Source organism: Callospermophilus lateralis, assembly GCF_048772815.1.
Source record: "Callospermophilus lateralis isolate mCalLat2 chromosome 11 unlocalized genomic scaffold, mCalLat2.hap1 SUPER_11_unloc_2, whole genome shotgun sequence".
Classification (NCBI taxonomy): domain Eukaryota; kingdom Metazoa; phylum Chordata; class Mammalia; order Rodentia; family Sciuridae; genus Callospermophilus; species Callospermophilus lateralis.
In genome coordinates this window covers 3,104,683-3,122,141 of record NW_027510154.1, presented here as the reverse complement: position 1 = coordinate 3,122,141, position 17,459 = coordinate 3,104,683, and the positions used below count along the sequence as shown (strand labels likewise).

At 37.1% G+C, this 17,459-nt stretch overlaps 1 non-coding gene across 1 annotated transcript; it reads left to right on the top strand.

The window, feature by feature from the left end:
• The first annotated feature begins 10,039 nt into the window (after nucleotides 1-10,039).
• Nucleotides 10,040-10,146, top strand: LOC143387440 (U6 spliceosomal RNA). The gene has a single exon (XR_013089850.1). It is a non-coding gene; the product is annotated as a U6 spliceosomal RNA (small nuclear RNA).
• Nucleotides 10,147-17,459: the final 7,313 nt, after the last annotated feature.

Below are 17,459 nucleotides of genomic sequence, written 5' to 3'. Positions count from 1 at the left end.
TAGGCCAAATTCTCCTGCTCCACTGATCAGTTTCTTCACTAAATAACAGAGTGTTATATTATTTCTTAAACACCTGTTAGGGCTAATTTCTTTCCTCTATCATCTATTATTCTTGATTTTTTAAATACATAATTTAGCTAGTAACTTTTGTATTTTAATTAGTAACTTATTAAACACCATAGTGTAAGCAATTCTTCTAGTGTCTGTCTCTCTTTATTAGACTATAAGCTCCATGATGTCAAGAACTGAGCCTATTCTGTTCACCATTTCCAGAACCCAGCACAAAGTGCACAGCAAGTACTTAAGAAATATTTGAATGGGGCTGGGGTTGTGGCTCAGTGGTAGAGTGCTAAGCTAGCACGAATGAGGCACTGGGTTCAATCCTCAGCACCATATAAAAATAAAATAAAGATATTATGCCCACTACCTACAACCAAAAATTGAATATTAAAAAAGAGAAATATTTGAATGAATTAAATAATTGAAGCCAAAATCACAGTGTCCTGTTTTGTAACTATCTGATCATCTGATGAATCCAAAGGAAAAATTTATTCACAATTAAACTTTTCTGTTTATTCTTATTTCCTCATGCTCACACATGTTGATTCCCAGGGTATTCCTTTCAATAAACTCTCTGCATACAAATTTTCATCTCAGAGTCTGTTTCCCAGGCATCCTAACCTAAGACATGGAGAGAGAGATGACTTGCGCATCCTCAGGAAATAGCCCATGAACCTTATTTTACCCAACAGATATTTAATAAATATTAGGCATCAGAGAATTTTGGATTATATTCCATAACAAGTACCTGAAGTTTTCTTTTGAAAATAAAACTTCCATCTATGTACTTATAAAAACTAGGATCCCTAACAAGTTATCAATCCTTGATAAGATGTATTTCGATGATTACCACTGGATGTTTTCTGAACATGCGTTACAAAAAATGCACTGTGCTGGGTACCACTTACATACAGTATCACATTTCATAATGGCAAGAGATAGATGTTACTTCCATTTTACAGAAAAAAAAATAAGTTGTTGTAGACTGGATGCTTGCATTTCCCAAAATTTGTATGTTGAAACCTAACCCCCAATAAGAGAGTAATTGGAGGTAGGACTTTGGAAGGTGATTGGGTCAGGAGGGTATAACCCTCATGAGTGCACTTAGTGCCCTTTCTTTGGCTAGGCACAGGGGTACCAGGGATTGAACTCAGGGGTACTTGAACACTGAGACAGGGTCTCACTGAGTTGCTAAGTGCCTCACTATTGCTGAGGCTGGCTTTGAACTCCCCATCCTCCAGCCTCAGCCTCCCAAATTGCTGGGATTATAGGCGTGCACCACTGTGCCTGGCTAGATTCATGCCTTATTAATAGAAGTTCCAGAGAGTGCCCTTGCCCCTTCTGCCACGTGTGGCACAGCCCACATGTGGCACAGCAAGAAGATGGCAATCTATGAACCAGAGAATGCACCCTATCCAGACACCGAATCTTCTGGCATCTTGATCTCAGACTTCCCAGTCTCTAGAAGTGTGAGAAATAAATTTCTATTGTCTACAAGCCACCCAGTTTATGAAATTTAGTTATAACTACATTTTATAAAGTTTATGATATTTAGGTATAGTTGCCCAAACAAAGACAAGAATGTTCTCAGATCTTATCAGTAATCACGTGGCTAGCCAGTAATAAAACTTGTTTGATTTGCTAAAACCAGATCTATGTGACTCTGAAGACAATGCTTTTTTCCCTGCTGTAAAAAAAAGCAAAAAAAATATCAAACATTTGGAGCTGGGGTGTGTGTGGCTCAGAGGTAGAGTGCTCACCTATCATGCTTGAAGCACTGGGTTCGATCCTCAGCACCTCATAAATATAAAATAAAGACATTGTGTCCACCTATAACTAAAAAATAAATATTTAAAAAAATCAAATATTCGACAGAGTTCTTATCTATTTAGATGGTATTCTAATTACAATTTGTGAGTTTGATAAATTAATGAATCAAAAAGCCTTTAATTGCGAGTTCAAAGCCAGCCTCAGCAAAAAGCGATGCACTAAGCAAAGTAAAACCCTGTCTCTAAATAAAATACAAAATAAGGTTGGGGATGTGACTTAGTGGTTGAGTTTGCCCTTGAGTTCAATCCTGGTACAAAAAGAAAAAAAAATGCCTTTAAAATTGACACATCAGTAGAGGAATAATTTAGTGTTTTTAATAAAAATGCTACATCAATTAGATAGTGCAGAGAAAAGGCAACTCCAGAGCCACACAAGAAAAGGCTTGAATTGCAGTCACTCTGAGTCTGGCTGAGCACCCTCTGATTCTTTCAGAGCACAAGAGGGCTTGTGAGGCGCTTCTCCAATGTCATCTCCCATTTGCTTCCCTATCTCCTCTGAGAGGCTATCATGAGACAGACAGTTCACTTTTTTCTAGGTTCTGATGATGTCTGAGACTCTCTGCTCTGCCTGCCTCAGAAGAAAGGTGTAGAATAAGATCACTTAGATGCAATTTAGAATTGGCTTCTCCTTAATGGAGTATACCACAAATTCCATTGCAGTATGTGGTCCCTTTTGTTTTATTGTGTCCTTTTTGAGGTATGGAATAAAGAACATAGAGTAACTTTTGTTCTTTCCCTGTCTATGTAAGTAATAAACTGACTGAATCTAGAAATAGTTCATTATACCTTTATCACCAAATCATTCAGGTCATGGCATTAGGGAAAAAAAGGATATCTTGATCGCTGCCTTCCACCATACTTAAAGTCAGTTCACAATGGATTGTAAACCTAAATGTGAATGATAAAATAACAGAGATTCTAATTTCTCAGGACTTCTTTGTGCTGCAGGTGTGGCTCTGTGATAGAGCACTTGCCTAGGGTGTTAGTTAGCCTTTTATCACTGTGACAAATACATGAGAAAAACAACTTAGAGGAAGAAAGGTTTATTCTGGTTCACAGTCACAGAGGTTTCAGTCTTTGGTCAGCCAAGTCTATTTCTCTCAGCCCAAAGTGAAGCAGAACATTGTGGAGAAAGTGGCAGAGGAATGCTTCTCAGCTCATGGCAGCTGAGAACAGATAAAGAAGAGTCAGGAACAAGCTATGAACCCTGAGTGTACACTGCCAGTGACTTATTTCCTCCAACCTTGCCCCAACTGCCTATAGTTTCCACGACCTTCCAGTAGTCCATTCAGCTCCCCATGAATCAATCCATTGATGATGTCAGAACCCTAATGATTCAAGCACTTTCTGTACTTTCTCAAAGCCCCACCTCTGAACATTGTTGCACTGGGGACCAAGCCTTCAGTACATGAGCCTCTTAGGGACATTTCAGATCCAAACGATAACACCTAGAATGCACGATGTCCTGGATTCAATTCTTGGCACCACAAAGCAAACGAACAAAAAGTCTACTTTGACCCATGGCTTATTTATCAGTGTGTTGTTTATAAGTGGACACAGTGTCTTTATGTGGTGCTGAGGATCAAACCCAGTGCCTCATGAATGCAAGGTGAGTGCTCTACCTCTGAACCACAGCCCCAGCCCTATATTTCTGTTTTTAATCTTTACTTTAACTCTATTGTGGTTGGAGAACATATGAATATACTTTGCATGATTTCTATTCTTTCAGTTTATTCAGGTGTGTTTTATTGTTCAGAATATTGTCTTATCTAGGTGGCTATTTCATGTGAGCTTGAGAAAAATGTACATTCTGGGGTCTGGGATTGTGGCTCAGTGGTAGCATGTGCGAGGCCCTGGGTTCAATCCTCAGCACCACATAAAAATAATATAAAGATATTTAAAAAAAGAAAAGTACATTCTGTTGTTGTTAGATGAAATACATGTAAACATCAATATTGACCAAGTTGATTGATGCCACTGCTCAGTTCATCTATATCCTTACTGATTTTTTGCCTGCTTTATCTATCAATTATTGAAAGAGACATGTTAACATATCCAGCTACAATAATGAAGGAAAAACAATCTATAACCCTGTGATTAAGTTTCAGTCTCTTAGTGGGCCCCTGTCATTGGGGCTATGATCCCTTTTTCGCTCTTGAGAGAGGAAAGCAAGAGAAGGTTACAGCTTCCTTCCTGTCAGGTAAGGCTACAGTAGTCCTTTCTATTGCTAAATAGCCCCTAATTATGAAAAAAATGCTGTGGGTGTATTTTATTTTTTTTATTGGTTTTTCAAAACATTACAAAGCTCTTGACATATCATATTTCATACATTTGATTCAAGTGGGTTATGAACTCCCATTTTCACCCCGTATACAGATTGCAGAATCACATCGGTTACACATCCACGTTTTTACATATTGCCATACTAGTGTCTGTTGTATTCTGCTGCCTTTCCTATCCTCTACTATCCCCACTCCCCTCCCTTCCCATCTTCTCTCTCTACCCCATCTACTGTAATTCATTTCTCTCCCTTGATTTTTTTCCCTTTCCCCTCACATCCTCTTATATGTAATTTTGTATAACAATGAGGGTCTCCTTCCATTTCCATGCAATTTCCCTTCTCTCTCCCACCTCTCGTCCCTGTTTAATGTTAATCTTTTTCTCATGCTCTTCCTCCCTGCTCTGTTTTTAGTTGCTCTCCTTATATCAAAGGAGACATTTGGTATTTGTTTTTTAGGGATTGGCTAGCTTCACATAGCATAATCTGCTCTAATGCCATCCATTTCCCTGCAAATTCCATGATTTTGTCATTTTTTAGTGCAGAGTAATACTCCATTGTGTATAAATGCCACATTTTTTAAATCCATTCATCTATTGAAGGGCATCTAGGTTGGTTCCACAGTCTTTCTATTGTGAATTGTGCTGCTATGAACATGGATGTAGCAGTGGCCCTATAGTGTGCTCTTTTTGGGTCTTTAGGAAATAGACTGAGTAGGGGAATAGCTGAGTCAAATGGTGGTTCCATTCCCAGCTTTCCAAGAAATCTCCATACTGCTTTCCAAATTGGCCGCACCAATTTGCAGTCCCACCAGCAATGTACAAGTGTACCCTTTTCCCCACATCCTCACCAGCACTTGTTGTTGTTTGACTTCATAATGGCTGCCAATCTTACTGGAGTCAGATGGTATCTTACGGTGGTTTTGATTTGCATTTCTCTGGCTGCTAGAGATGGTAAGCATTTTTTCATGTACTTGTTGATTGATTGTATATCCTCCTCTGAGAAGTGTCTGTTCAGGTCCTTGGCCCATTTGTTGATTGGGTTATTTGTTTTCTTATTGCTTAATTTTTTGAGTTCTTTGTATACTCTGGATATTAGGGCTCTATCTGAAGTGTGAGGAGTAAAGATGTGTTCCAAGGATGTAGGCTCCCTATTTACCTCTCTTATTGTTTCTCTTGCTGAGAAAAAACTTTTTAGTTTGAGTAAGTCCCATTTGTTGATTCTTGTTTTTAACTCTTGTGCTATGGGTGTCCTATTAAGGAATTTGGAGCCCGACCATGTAGGTGTATTTTAAAATTATGGCTTTTTTCTTTTCCCTGCAAGAATCATGAAGAATCTTGCTTGACTTTTCACCGTGAGGATCTGGTGGAATTCTGAGAGGTAAAACTCAGAAAGTGTGACTTTCTAAGATTGCAGTCTTCAGGAGTTTCTCACATCCAAGCTCATCAAAACTCTTCCCCCAACATTTCATCAATATTACCAATTACTTAAGTATTCTTACCCATTTTCATTCCATCAGTTTGGGTCCTCAGCTCTGATTTTCTGTATTCAGTTTTCACTCCCTAGTATGGGCTCATGCTTTAACCATGTAATCTCAATTCTCTGAGAGGTCCAAGAAAGGTCATTGTTTTTCAGTTTGTTCTGTTCTTGTTTCTGTCATAAGGACAATAATGATGATTTCCATGCTCTTTACCTCTAGAGCTAGAAATAAGGTCATTACTGTGACTATATCTAGTCATGTGGTTTCGAGGCCTGTGGAACTGATTTGCAGGAGTTTAGAAAGATTTGGAGATGCAAGCTTGAGAAGCCCTAGAATGGTATAAGCTGAACTCAGTGGACAATTATGGTGTATGCTTAGAAGACCAGAATGCTGATAAGATTGCAGACAGTAAACACTGTGCTCATGAAGTTTCAGATGATTCCATTGGGAACTGAACCATAGGCATTCATGTTACATTCTGTAGAACTTGTCTACATTTTGTCAATGTCCTGAGACTTTGTGTAAGGTTAAATTTAAAGATGACAAACTAATTAATCTAGTGGAGGAATCTTCAAAGTAGCTCAGTATTCAGGCTTTAGTGGCTGCTTTTTGCCAAGTATACAATGAGAATATAGAGAAAAGTAGAAAATTTTTAAAAACTTGTAGTTTGACCAGAAAAGCATGTGTAAAATTTGGGCCAAGGAAGATGTGGTTCCTGAAGAGATGAGTACCACTGAAGGGAGACCAGATACTTTTCAAGTAAACAATAGGAAAGATGCCTTGAGGATACCTCAGGAATTGAGCAGACCTCACCCTTCATAGGCATGAGGGTATAAATATGAAAACTCATTTGAAAGTCTTTTCTTTGAGAAGAGGGACTGGGGCTACCCTGCTTACACAGAGATGCCCAGGAAGTAGTTTCTTCAGAATTCTTTTCACTGTGTTCAGCTGCCCAGGCATTTAGAGACTGGTGCAGCCATGGTCCAAAGAAGGGCAGCTATTATTTTTGCTTGTAGCATAACTTGGAATCCTCCACATGATGCTGGTTTTGCAGGAATGCAAAACGTTAAGAGTTACAGTGTCATGGAGGCTGCCATTAAGATTTCAAAGGAAAACCTGGGAAGCCAGGGAATGTGTGTCAGGGTCTGAACCTCTGAAAGCAGCCCCTGAGAAGGTAATATGTGAAACTGTTGGTGTGACACTGAAGTTGTACTTAAGACCCCAGGACGTTAGAGATGCCAAAAACATGGATCATCTGCTGAATGACAATTGGAATGGGCAAAAGGGAAACTTCCAGGGTACTGGTAATATTTTATATCTTGAGTCTGACAGTAGTTACTAGAGTGTGCTCACTTTATAAAAATTCACTAAGCTGTTCCCTTATTATTTGCATAATTCTTTGTACACAGGTTATTATTTAATAAAAAAAATATTCACCTGCACATCCCCAAAGGCATTTTTCACACTTCACAATTCAGAACTATATATTGACTGCATTTGTAGAGCTAAACATTCACATAATCTCATAATTTATGGTCTTTTATGAGGTATTGTTCTAACCCCTCCCTTGACTCTGAAACCTAACAAGGAGGAAGGTCTTACCAAAATTATATTTCTTCATATGTTCTTCATATTTGTAGGGCTCCTGTAACCAGGGTAAAAACTGAAATCACAGCTGGGGACTTTTCCATAAGCCTATGTGAGCGCCTTTTAAATTTAGTGTAGTTTATTATGTATGAGAAAGCCTCTTCTTACAGGAGCCAACCTGTTCTTATTTTTTTTTCAAACTCTTCCTCTCTCTCTCCCCTGCCCCTTTCTATCTTTTCTCTTCCTTCCTTCCTTCCTTCCTTCCTTCCTTCCTTCCTTCCTTCCTTCCTTCCTTCCTTTCTTTCTTTCTTTCCTCTTTCTTTCTTCTTATTAACTATCTAGAAAACAAATGTGATAAAGCCAGGAAGAGACAGGCTGATGATCATGGTGTCCTGAGGCAAATAGCATGTGGGAGGCTCACAAATTTGGGTGTGATTTCCAAATTCAAAAGGAAATGTTAAAATAAAATACACCATTTCGTTTCTGTTGTGCTAAAGACACAATCAGATGGCCACAACAATCCAAGAACTGACATTGGACAAAAACATCTACATTACCCTTCAGATCCCCAAGGTTATATCAGCATGCCCTTTAGGGTAGTTCAGTCTACCTACCCCTAGTGTTGTCAGTTCAGCAAATGTCTTAGATTAGAAGTTTTAAAGAGTTGCTACTAACACACGTTTGAAATCAATTATAATCATAAATCATAAACTGTGTATTTACACTCTCTCCTCCCATTTCCTTGCTCCTATGTGTTTTGTGTTTACAGTTACACTTTCAACTATGCATTTTTATATACAAAATCTCAGACTTCTTTCAACCTAGTGCCAAAAAGGAGTTCTGCCTCCACTTATTAACTTACAGACCTCATTTAAATATGCTTTAGTTTCTTAAAATTCAATAATACACTATATCTTTGACCACAAAAAAAGTTGAAAATGTTACACAATGACTAAAACAATTGTGGCAAAACCTAAGCCTCCAAAGACATTCATTTCTATTTCTCAGCTTTAATAAAGATTTGCTTATTCTTCTAAAAACAAAGAACCCAAGGCTTTGTTAGCATTATAAAGGAAAATTCTCAAAGGTTTTGAGACTCAATTGACTCCTCAAAAATCATGTTTTGCAATTTTTAATAGAAACATTGTACATGAGTTTAGTTCCTGTGAGGAAAGGACATCGAATATACTTGTATCTTCATTTTATTAAAAATTAGAAGATAATTTTAAGTTACAAAATAATTCTTTATTTTATAAAAGTTTCCATTATGTTAATCTTCAAAAATTAAAAAGTTATCTACTTTTGAGAAAAAAAGTTATATAGTTTAACAAAAGATGATTTATAGACACTATTTCAATCAGAGCTTACCAAGGAACATACTCCCCATATGTCTGTTTTTAAATATCTTCTTTTAATTCCTTCTGAAGCAGGAGATTTTTTAAAATATTTTTAATTGTGGGTGAACGCAGTACCTTTATTTTGTTTATTTATTTGTTTGTTTGTTTATTTTAATGTGGTGCTGAGGATTGAACCCATTGCCTCACACATGCCATGCACTCCACCTCTGAGCTACAACCTCAGCTCTGAAGCAGGAGATATTTTAATATTAAAACTGGTTCAATTTTATCTATTATTTCTAACAAAAAAAATCATGCATTGGAATTTCAATATTAAAACAGAAATAAATGCTACAAGTGATATACTTACTTTTTTAGACATGGTTAAAACTATTCTTTCAAAGAACACTTACACAAGTAGTTATGTACTTTTTAAAATATTTTTTAGTTATACATGGACACAATATCTTTATTTTGTTTGTTTGTTTTTATGTGGTGCAGAGGATGGAAGCCAGTGCCTCATATGTGTAAGGCAAGTGCTCTGCCACTGAGCCACAACCCCAGCCCCAGTTATGTACTTTTTTAACAGAAAACACAGTTTAAAAATTGACCCTGAGACAGAGCTTTCTTGGTATCAATGTAATCAGCTATGACAATAGGCTATACTAAGATTCTGTCAGAACTGACTTAAGAAATTTGGGTAAGATTAAAATTCAAAGTCTATGTTTTATTCTATTTAGGCTGTAATAACAAAATACTATGAACTGGGTGACTTGACCAAGAAAAGGTAATTTCCCACAGTTCTGAATGCTAGGGAAGTCCAAAATCAAGGTGCTAACAAAGATGATTTTGTTCTGAGACATCTTCTCTTATAGGCATCAATCATCTTGCTGTATGCCCAAATGGCCTCTTCTTTTGTGTACATGCAGATGCAGCAAACTCTGGTCTCTCTTCCTCTTCTTATAAAGACATTTATCCCATCATGGGGGCTCCACAGTTCTGGTCTCATCTTACCCTAATTAATCTCCAAATGCCCTGTCTCCAAGTACCATCAAATTAGGGGTTAAAGGCTTCAACATCAATTTGGGAGGACAGAATTCAGTCCATAGCAGTCTGTTTCATTAGAAGACATTTGTGCTAATTCATTAAAATACATGTTAATAAAAACAATAATGCAAATGCATTAAATAAAAGACTAATAAAATTAAGTACTTATGCTATCATTTATAAAACATTTAATTCTTCAATTAAACATACACACACACACACACATTTAATACATACAAGTACTTCTGTAACCTAAATGTCCAGTGGGTAACTAGAAGCATGATGAATCTTAGAATTTTCTTTCAGGTATGTGACTTCATAGGACATTGATTATTCAACCCTAAAAGAATCAGATTCCAAGAAGGATGAAGATGATGCCAATACTTTTGCATAATATTCAAAAGCAAAAGTTGGCAATTAAGTGCTCGCTTCAGCAGCACATATACTAAAATTGGAACGATACAGAGAAGATTAGCATGGCCTTTGCGCAAGGATGACATGCAAATTTGTGAAGTTTTCCATATTTTTGAGGCCAATTTGGAAAGCAGTATGGAGATTCCTGGGAAAGCTGGGAATGGATCCACCATTTGACCCAGCTATCGCCCTTCTCGGACTATTCCCTGAGGATCTTAAAAGAGCGTACTATAGAGATACTGCCACATCAATGATTATAGCGGCACAATTCACAATAGCTAGACTGTGGAACCAACCTAGATGCCCTTCAATAGATGAATGGATAAAAAAAATGTGGCATCTATACACAATGGAGTATTATGCAACACTCAAAAATGACAAAATCATAGAATTTGCAGGGAAATGCATGGCATTAGAGCAGATTATGCTAAGCGAAGCTAGCCAGTCCTTAAAAAACAAATGCCAAATGTCTTCTTTGATATTAAGAGAGCAACTAAGAACAGAACAGGAAGGAAGAGCATGAGGAAAAGACTAACATTAAACAAAGACGAGAGGGGAGAGAGAAAGGGAAAGAGAAGGGAAAGCATATGGAAACGGTAGGAGATCTTCAATGTTACACAAAAATATAAGAGGTTGTGAGGGGAAAGGAGGAGGGAAAAAAGGGAGAGAATTAAACAACAGCAGAGGAGGTAGAGAGGGAAGATGGGAGGGGAGGGGAGGGGAGGGGGGATAGTAGGGGATAGGAATGGTAGCAGAACACAACAGTCACTAATATGCCATTATGTAAAAATGTGAGTGTGTAACCGATGTGAATCTGCAATTTGTATTTGGGGTAAAAATGGGAGTTCATAACCCAATCGAGTCAAATGTATGAAAGATGATATATCATGAGCTCTGTAATGTTTTGAACAATCAATAAAAAAAAAGTTGGCGATTAATTTTGGACAATAAAGCAATAATGTATGATGACCTTTGAAATTAACATAGTTTCAAAGTCAGGTTGCTCTATTCAGTACCTGCTAAAATTACTCTGTAGAATAAAATGTGCATTACTCTCTGTTCTTTTCAATGCCAAGTACAACTAAGGTAAATACTAATGTGTAGCATAAATTTCAGAGCAACCAACAGGCCAAAACCAAGGTGTATAATTCCTATATTGTCAGAGTTCCCATATACAGAGACCTTTTTTTTTTTTTCCATGTGTCTGTATTTTGAGAATTAGCATCTTTCCTGGGTAGGCGAAATAACTTGATTTAGGGAAAATTATTTTTAAAATCTCAAAATAGGAAATATAGAAATTATTACAACATTAAGCAAGCCATAGATAGTCCCACCACATTTGCTTATGCACCTGGGCATTTATGTAAACTAGAGGAAAAGAAAAGGTGCATTTGTTGTGACAGTAACATCCCACTTTGCTTTGTAGAAGGAGGGAGTTCTGCCATGGTTTTCCCACCCACACCTGACAGGCAAGGGCATTTTGCAAAAGAAATCAGTGATGATGAAAATCCAAGTCACTCCATATCTACATGACTCAAAAAGGCAAAACTAGTTTCAGCTCTCTCTTATACCCAAATTGAAGTGAGGTTATAACTTTGTGAATTTTCAGAGGACAAGATGATGGTACTGCCACAACCACAGTTCTTGCAGTTTCTGAGATCCAAGGTTGTAAACAAAGTCCAAACCAGATATCCTGCAGTTTCGCATTCCCAGGGCTTGTGAAGGTGAAAGTTGAGAAGACTTTCCCCTGTGCCAAACAATAGGAAAAATGAATTGATTCTGTATTTCTTACAACACTAAAATATTTGCTTGTTCTTCATAGTTTGTAAAGCAGCCTTCACATTAACACATTATCTTACTTATTAATTTGAATCTTGCCGCCACCCTGGAATATGGATACCTCTATATGCCCCATGTATCTAAAGGTGTCTTAAATATAGTAGGCACTCCAGAAATACTTTTTGAATAATTGTGTATGTAGATGAGCATTCTTCTTCAAATTAGCCACAGAATGGATCAGCCTTCACATTTCAAATGTAAAGAAGTAGCAGTGGTTTATTTGACAATTGACACACATATATATGTACACAAATAGCATGATGCCTTAAATGAAAAATAATTAATTGTGAACGTGTAGTCCATTCGGGTCCCTGGGTAAGGGTAATGAAATAAGCGGGACACAGGGGATGCAGAGCAAAGGCAGCAATTGCAACTGCATGCTGAGTTTTATTTGCAAGTTCCTTTTATATTCTTCTTCTAACAAAGCAAGCAATTCTTCAATAACACTTTGCCCACATTGCCCAGATAACATGCCTCAGCGGATACAGAGCTAACTTCAGATCATTCCTGTTTATTTGATAAGTACCCTCCTAAAGTTCTTTGTAGACATTATCTACTCCCCTGAGGATGCATTTATCTCTTCAGAATGTGCTGTTTCCAGGACAAGTATGCAGGAAGCTTCTTCCTCTTGGCCAAACCATGCAGAACTTGTGACTTGCGATAAGGGGAAGAGAACGTTTCCTCCTCCTAACTGAGGTTTGCCTCAGCTGACCTAAATCACAGCCACAGCTCTTGAAAAGTGTCAGGCCTGAGGGAGCTAAACTCCGCACACTCGAACCCCAACAATTAATTACATTTTATTAAATAAAGACAAGTGTGGTGGTACACGCCTGTAATCCCAGCAATTTGGGAGGCAGAGGCAGGAGAATCGCAAGTACAAAACTAGTTTCAGCAATTTAGCAAGGCCCTAAGCAACTCAGTGAGACCCTGTCTCTAAATAAAATACAAAAAAAAGGCCTGGGGATGTAGCTTAGTGGTTAAGTGCCCCTGAGTTCAATCCCCAGTACAAAAAAAAATTATTAAATAATCATCTTTTATTCATTCAAGCACATTAATTCTACTTTTTGACTCTACAACAAGGTGTTCTGAAATATATATATATATATATATATATATATATTTAAAGTATATACTTTTAATATCTCTCTCTCTCTCTCTCTCTCTCTATATATATATATATATATATATATATATATATATATATATATATATACACACTTTAAAATGTGAAATAAACATATACAGCTGTTTTGTTCGTTTGTTGGGGCTTTTGGGGGTGGGTGTTGGTGGTGATCTGGGGGATTAAATGAAGTGCCTCATGCATGCTAGGCAAGCACTCTACCACTAAGCTATACCCCCAGCCTCTGAAATATATTTTTGAAAACCAGATGAATATGGTGTCAAGTATTTAGCTCATTAGTTAGTCCTTGATTGGCAAGCTTGTAGTGAGGGAGATGTACAGTTCTGGAAGTCCATCAGTGCAGCATGGTGTCTCACCCAGGTGTGCCATGTGATGCAGGGAGAGTTGAAGGACTTGGTGTTGGGGGATTCCCTGCCCTCTGACCTGCTCTACCACTCATAATTCTGGGAACATGCAACTGAAAAATTGGCAACTGACAAGAACTTTAACGGGGAAAATGTAGATAAGAGATGATACACATTTAAGAAAAAAAAAAAGAAATCTTATGCCAAAATGTAGACAAAATAGTATTAAGACAGAGAGGTACCTGGATGAAAAGTAACAGCATCAGATAATATATGGCATCAACTTTAAGAAAAATAAATGAAAAGATCTTAGATATTTTGGAATTGAGAAATTGAGATCATCAACAGAACTTATTTTGTGTTATGATTTATTTTGCTCAATATTTCTCTCATTGCACTTCTTTTATTCTTCTTTTCTATTGTAATATTTATGGGGTTATTTCTTCCTCTGGAATTTTAGCTCTGATATGTTACCATGCATTATTCATTATATTCACAGGAACAGTAACATTGAGGAAGATCAGAAAAAAAGTTTCTGGAAGAACTAAGTAAACAAACCCATTTTTACTTTTTCTTTCCTACTTTTTCTCATATGCAGTCCTTTATCTTTTTTCTTTCTTTTTTTTTTCCTTTTCCCTTGTTAGGATAGAAATTAAAACACCTGTCTTCCACCCTGGATCTGATATTTACTAACTCTGTGGGTTGCTCTTTACCCTATCAGAAAATGGGAATAATAACACTTGCTCTTTCCTAACTCACTGTTAAAGTTTAGATACTAAGTGCCCTCCAAAGCCCCAAGTACTAAAGGTTTGATTTACCAGCCCATGGTGCTGTTGGGAGGTGGTGGAACCCTTAGGAAGTGGGACCTGATTGAAGGAAGTTAAATCACTAGGGACATGACTTTGAAGGGAATATTGAGACCCTGACCCCCTTTCTCTGTTTCCTAGCTGCTGTAAGGTAAGCAGTTTCTTCTACCACATGCTCTCCACAGTGATATCTACCTTGCCACCAGCCCAAAAGCAACAGAGCTAACCAACCATGGATTAAAACTTCTAAAACCATGAGCCAAAATAAATATTTCTTCCTTTTATGCTGCTTATCATGTATTTTGTCATAGCAACAGAAAACTGATCAACACACTCACTGACAGAAATACTATATACATTCTAGTGAAATCATTTTCCAAATATCATGCTGAGATATTCATGAAAAGGAAATTATATAAATTAAAGGTAATGCTTTGATCATTTCTATGTACTAACAACCACAGACTGGTCTGCAAAGAAAAAAAATTAGAAAATCTGCAAGTGAATAAATAGATGAGGAAGGAATTATTGAAGAAGGCTGAGGATGTCATCAAAGGAGCAATTCATGCACCACTAACTTATCTGCCTTGCCCAGTGAAAAGTACAGCATCATTCAGGGGCTGGGGCTGTAGCTCAGTGACAGAGCGCTTGCCTAGCACATGTGAGGTGCTGGGTTCAATCCTTAGCATGACATAAAAATAAACTAATAAAGTAAAGGCATTCTGTTCATATACAAGTAAAAAATTTAAAATATACAGCATCATTCAAAAGGTTCTCTAGGAAATTAAGCAAAACTAAACCAAAATTGGACGACTGACCACACAATATACCTGTTCCCAAAGGTATAAAAACCCAGAGGTGCTTAACCACTGAGCAACACCCACCCTTTTTATTTTTTATTTCAATACAAGGTCTCACTAAGTTACTGAGGCTGGCTTCGAATTTGTGATCCTCCTGCCTCAGCCTTCCATGTCACTGGGATTAGAGGCACAACTCACTGTGCCTGGCAAGTTATAGCATTTTAAGAGACAAAATTATTTATAGAAGCAACATTCTACAGATTTTCTTTAAGAGTGCAATCAGGGCTGGGGTTGTGGCTCAGTGGTAGATCACTTGCCTAGCATGTGTGAGGCACTGAGTTCAACTCTCAGCACCGCATATAAATAAATAAACAAACAAATAAATAAAATAAAAGTCCATCAACAACTAAAAAAACTTTTTAAAATGCAATCAAAAATGGCACTCTCATCACCACACCACTACCTACCCAGTTCCCTCATTCTGTTCTATACTTGAATGTACTTGATCTAAAGATAATTTTAACAGTTCTCTGGAGGCTTTCTCTAATGGACTGGAGAGAGGCATTTCTAGCTAGAGGTTGCTAAATAATAATTTCACTGCAATTTACTTCAACGGTAAATTGATCTAACCAGTAACTGGCAAATTCACATCATGAAAAAGAGAAACTGTGATGATAGGAGAAAACAAAGGCACACTCGACTTCAACAAGTCTTAGCTACTGCCAGAATTCCTCCACATTTGCAATAAAAAATAAAAAGCAGAAGAAAGGTAACTGCTTTCCTATAAAAATGAACCTGCTCATTTGAGAAACAAAACAAAGCTTTATGTGGGTTTATGAGTTTTTGTTTCACACAGGTATGAAAGCTGTGAAATGTTTGCATATGCTGCAGCAGAAACACAATCCCATGGAAACATCCAAAGGTGACCTACCTTTTTCTAACAAACTAATAGACTTACACTGTTCTTCATCTGAGCTCTTTCACATTGAACTACATTGTTGACATCACTTCTTGTATGTATCAAGGGCACCTTAAACTCAAAGTTGACATTCCCAAAACCAAAATCATTATTTCTTTCACTCCTCAAAATGTGGTCCTCCATCATTACCCTAAGTTTATGTATGAAGACCTGAATGCTGTGAATATATTTTGTATACAACCAGAGATATAAAAAACTGTGCTCTATATGTGTAATATGAACTATGCATCCTGCTGTCCTATATAACAAATTAGAATAATAAATAAATTTTTAAAAAATTTGGTCCTCCTCCAGAAATCTCTGGGTGAATTATACACCATCCATTTGGTTCTACAAGTCAGATACCTATCATGTTTAGCCTCACCTTCTCATTCTACCATATTCAATATTGCAAAGTCCTATTTATTTCACCTCCTCCGTATCTCTCAAATCACCTACTCCCCTCTAGATCCACTCCTACTAGCACCCTAACCCACTGTCTCTCACATGTCCATAAGTTGAGCTCCAAACACAACTAAATATACACACTATGTCCCCTTCCAACTGTTCTCTACACTCAAAGTTGTCATTTCTGAACACAAAATCAATCATATCACACATATATCCTGTTTAAAACCCTGATTTGCCTTTGCTTCATGGATCAGGACAAAATCCTTAGCATAGTCTATAATGCTCTTCATGATCTAGTCCCTACCTACCTCTCCAGTCTCAATCCATACCATACTCTTCTTGCTAGGGAGAGTACTGTCCCCATCAGGGCACAATCTCTAAAAGTGACAATTTCCCAACAATTTTATTTTAGGATAATTTGTTGACAAGATAGTCTTATGACTGATGAAATTATGTTGGAGAAAATAATGAAAACAAGATGAACAGAGAGTATGCACTTGCTCCAACCTTGACACAGCAACCCTTACATGAACTACGCCCACACACGTACACACAAACACAGTTGTTAGTTATATCTCTGCCTTCACTGTCTGCTCCAGCAATGCTCCCTTTCTCCATAGGAGCTTGGGGTGCAGCCAGGATTCAAACCCCACTTGTTCAACTCCTGAGGCAGTGCATTTTCTAACATTTCACTTTGTCTCACAAGAAGTGTTTCTTTATGTGAATAAGGACACTATAATGGCAAATCTTAAATATATTTAAGTCTCAAAATTTTAGAAAATTCTGGAAAATGTACTCTATTTTCTATTCTCTTTTATGTGAAAGATTTCAAACACACACACAAATAAAATAGATAATGGACACCACCACCCCATACATCTCATCCACACTCAATTACCAAAATTTTGGTTTGGATTTTTATATCTTTTCTTTTTTTGTTTTTGGATTTTTCTTTGCTGAGGCATTTCTGAATCAAATATAAAACCACATTTAATTTTCCACTACATGCTTCAATGAGCATGTCTGAAAAATTTGGACACTCTTATCATATTTAACAAAATTAATAATAATTATTTGATATCATCTAATCCTAATCCAAAATCAGATTTCCTCAATTGTTTTAAAATC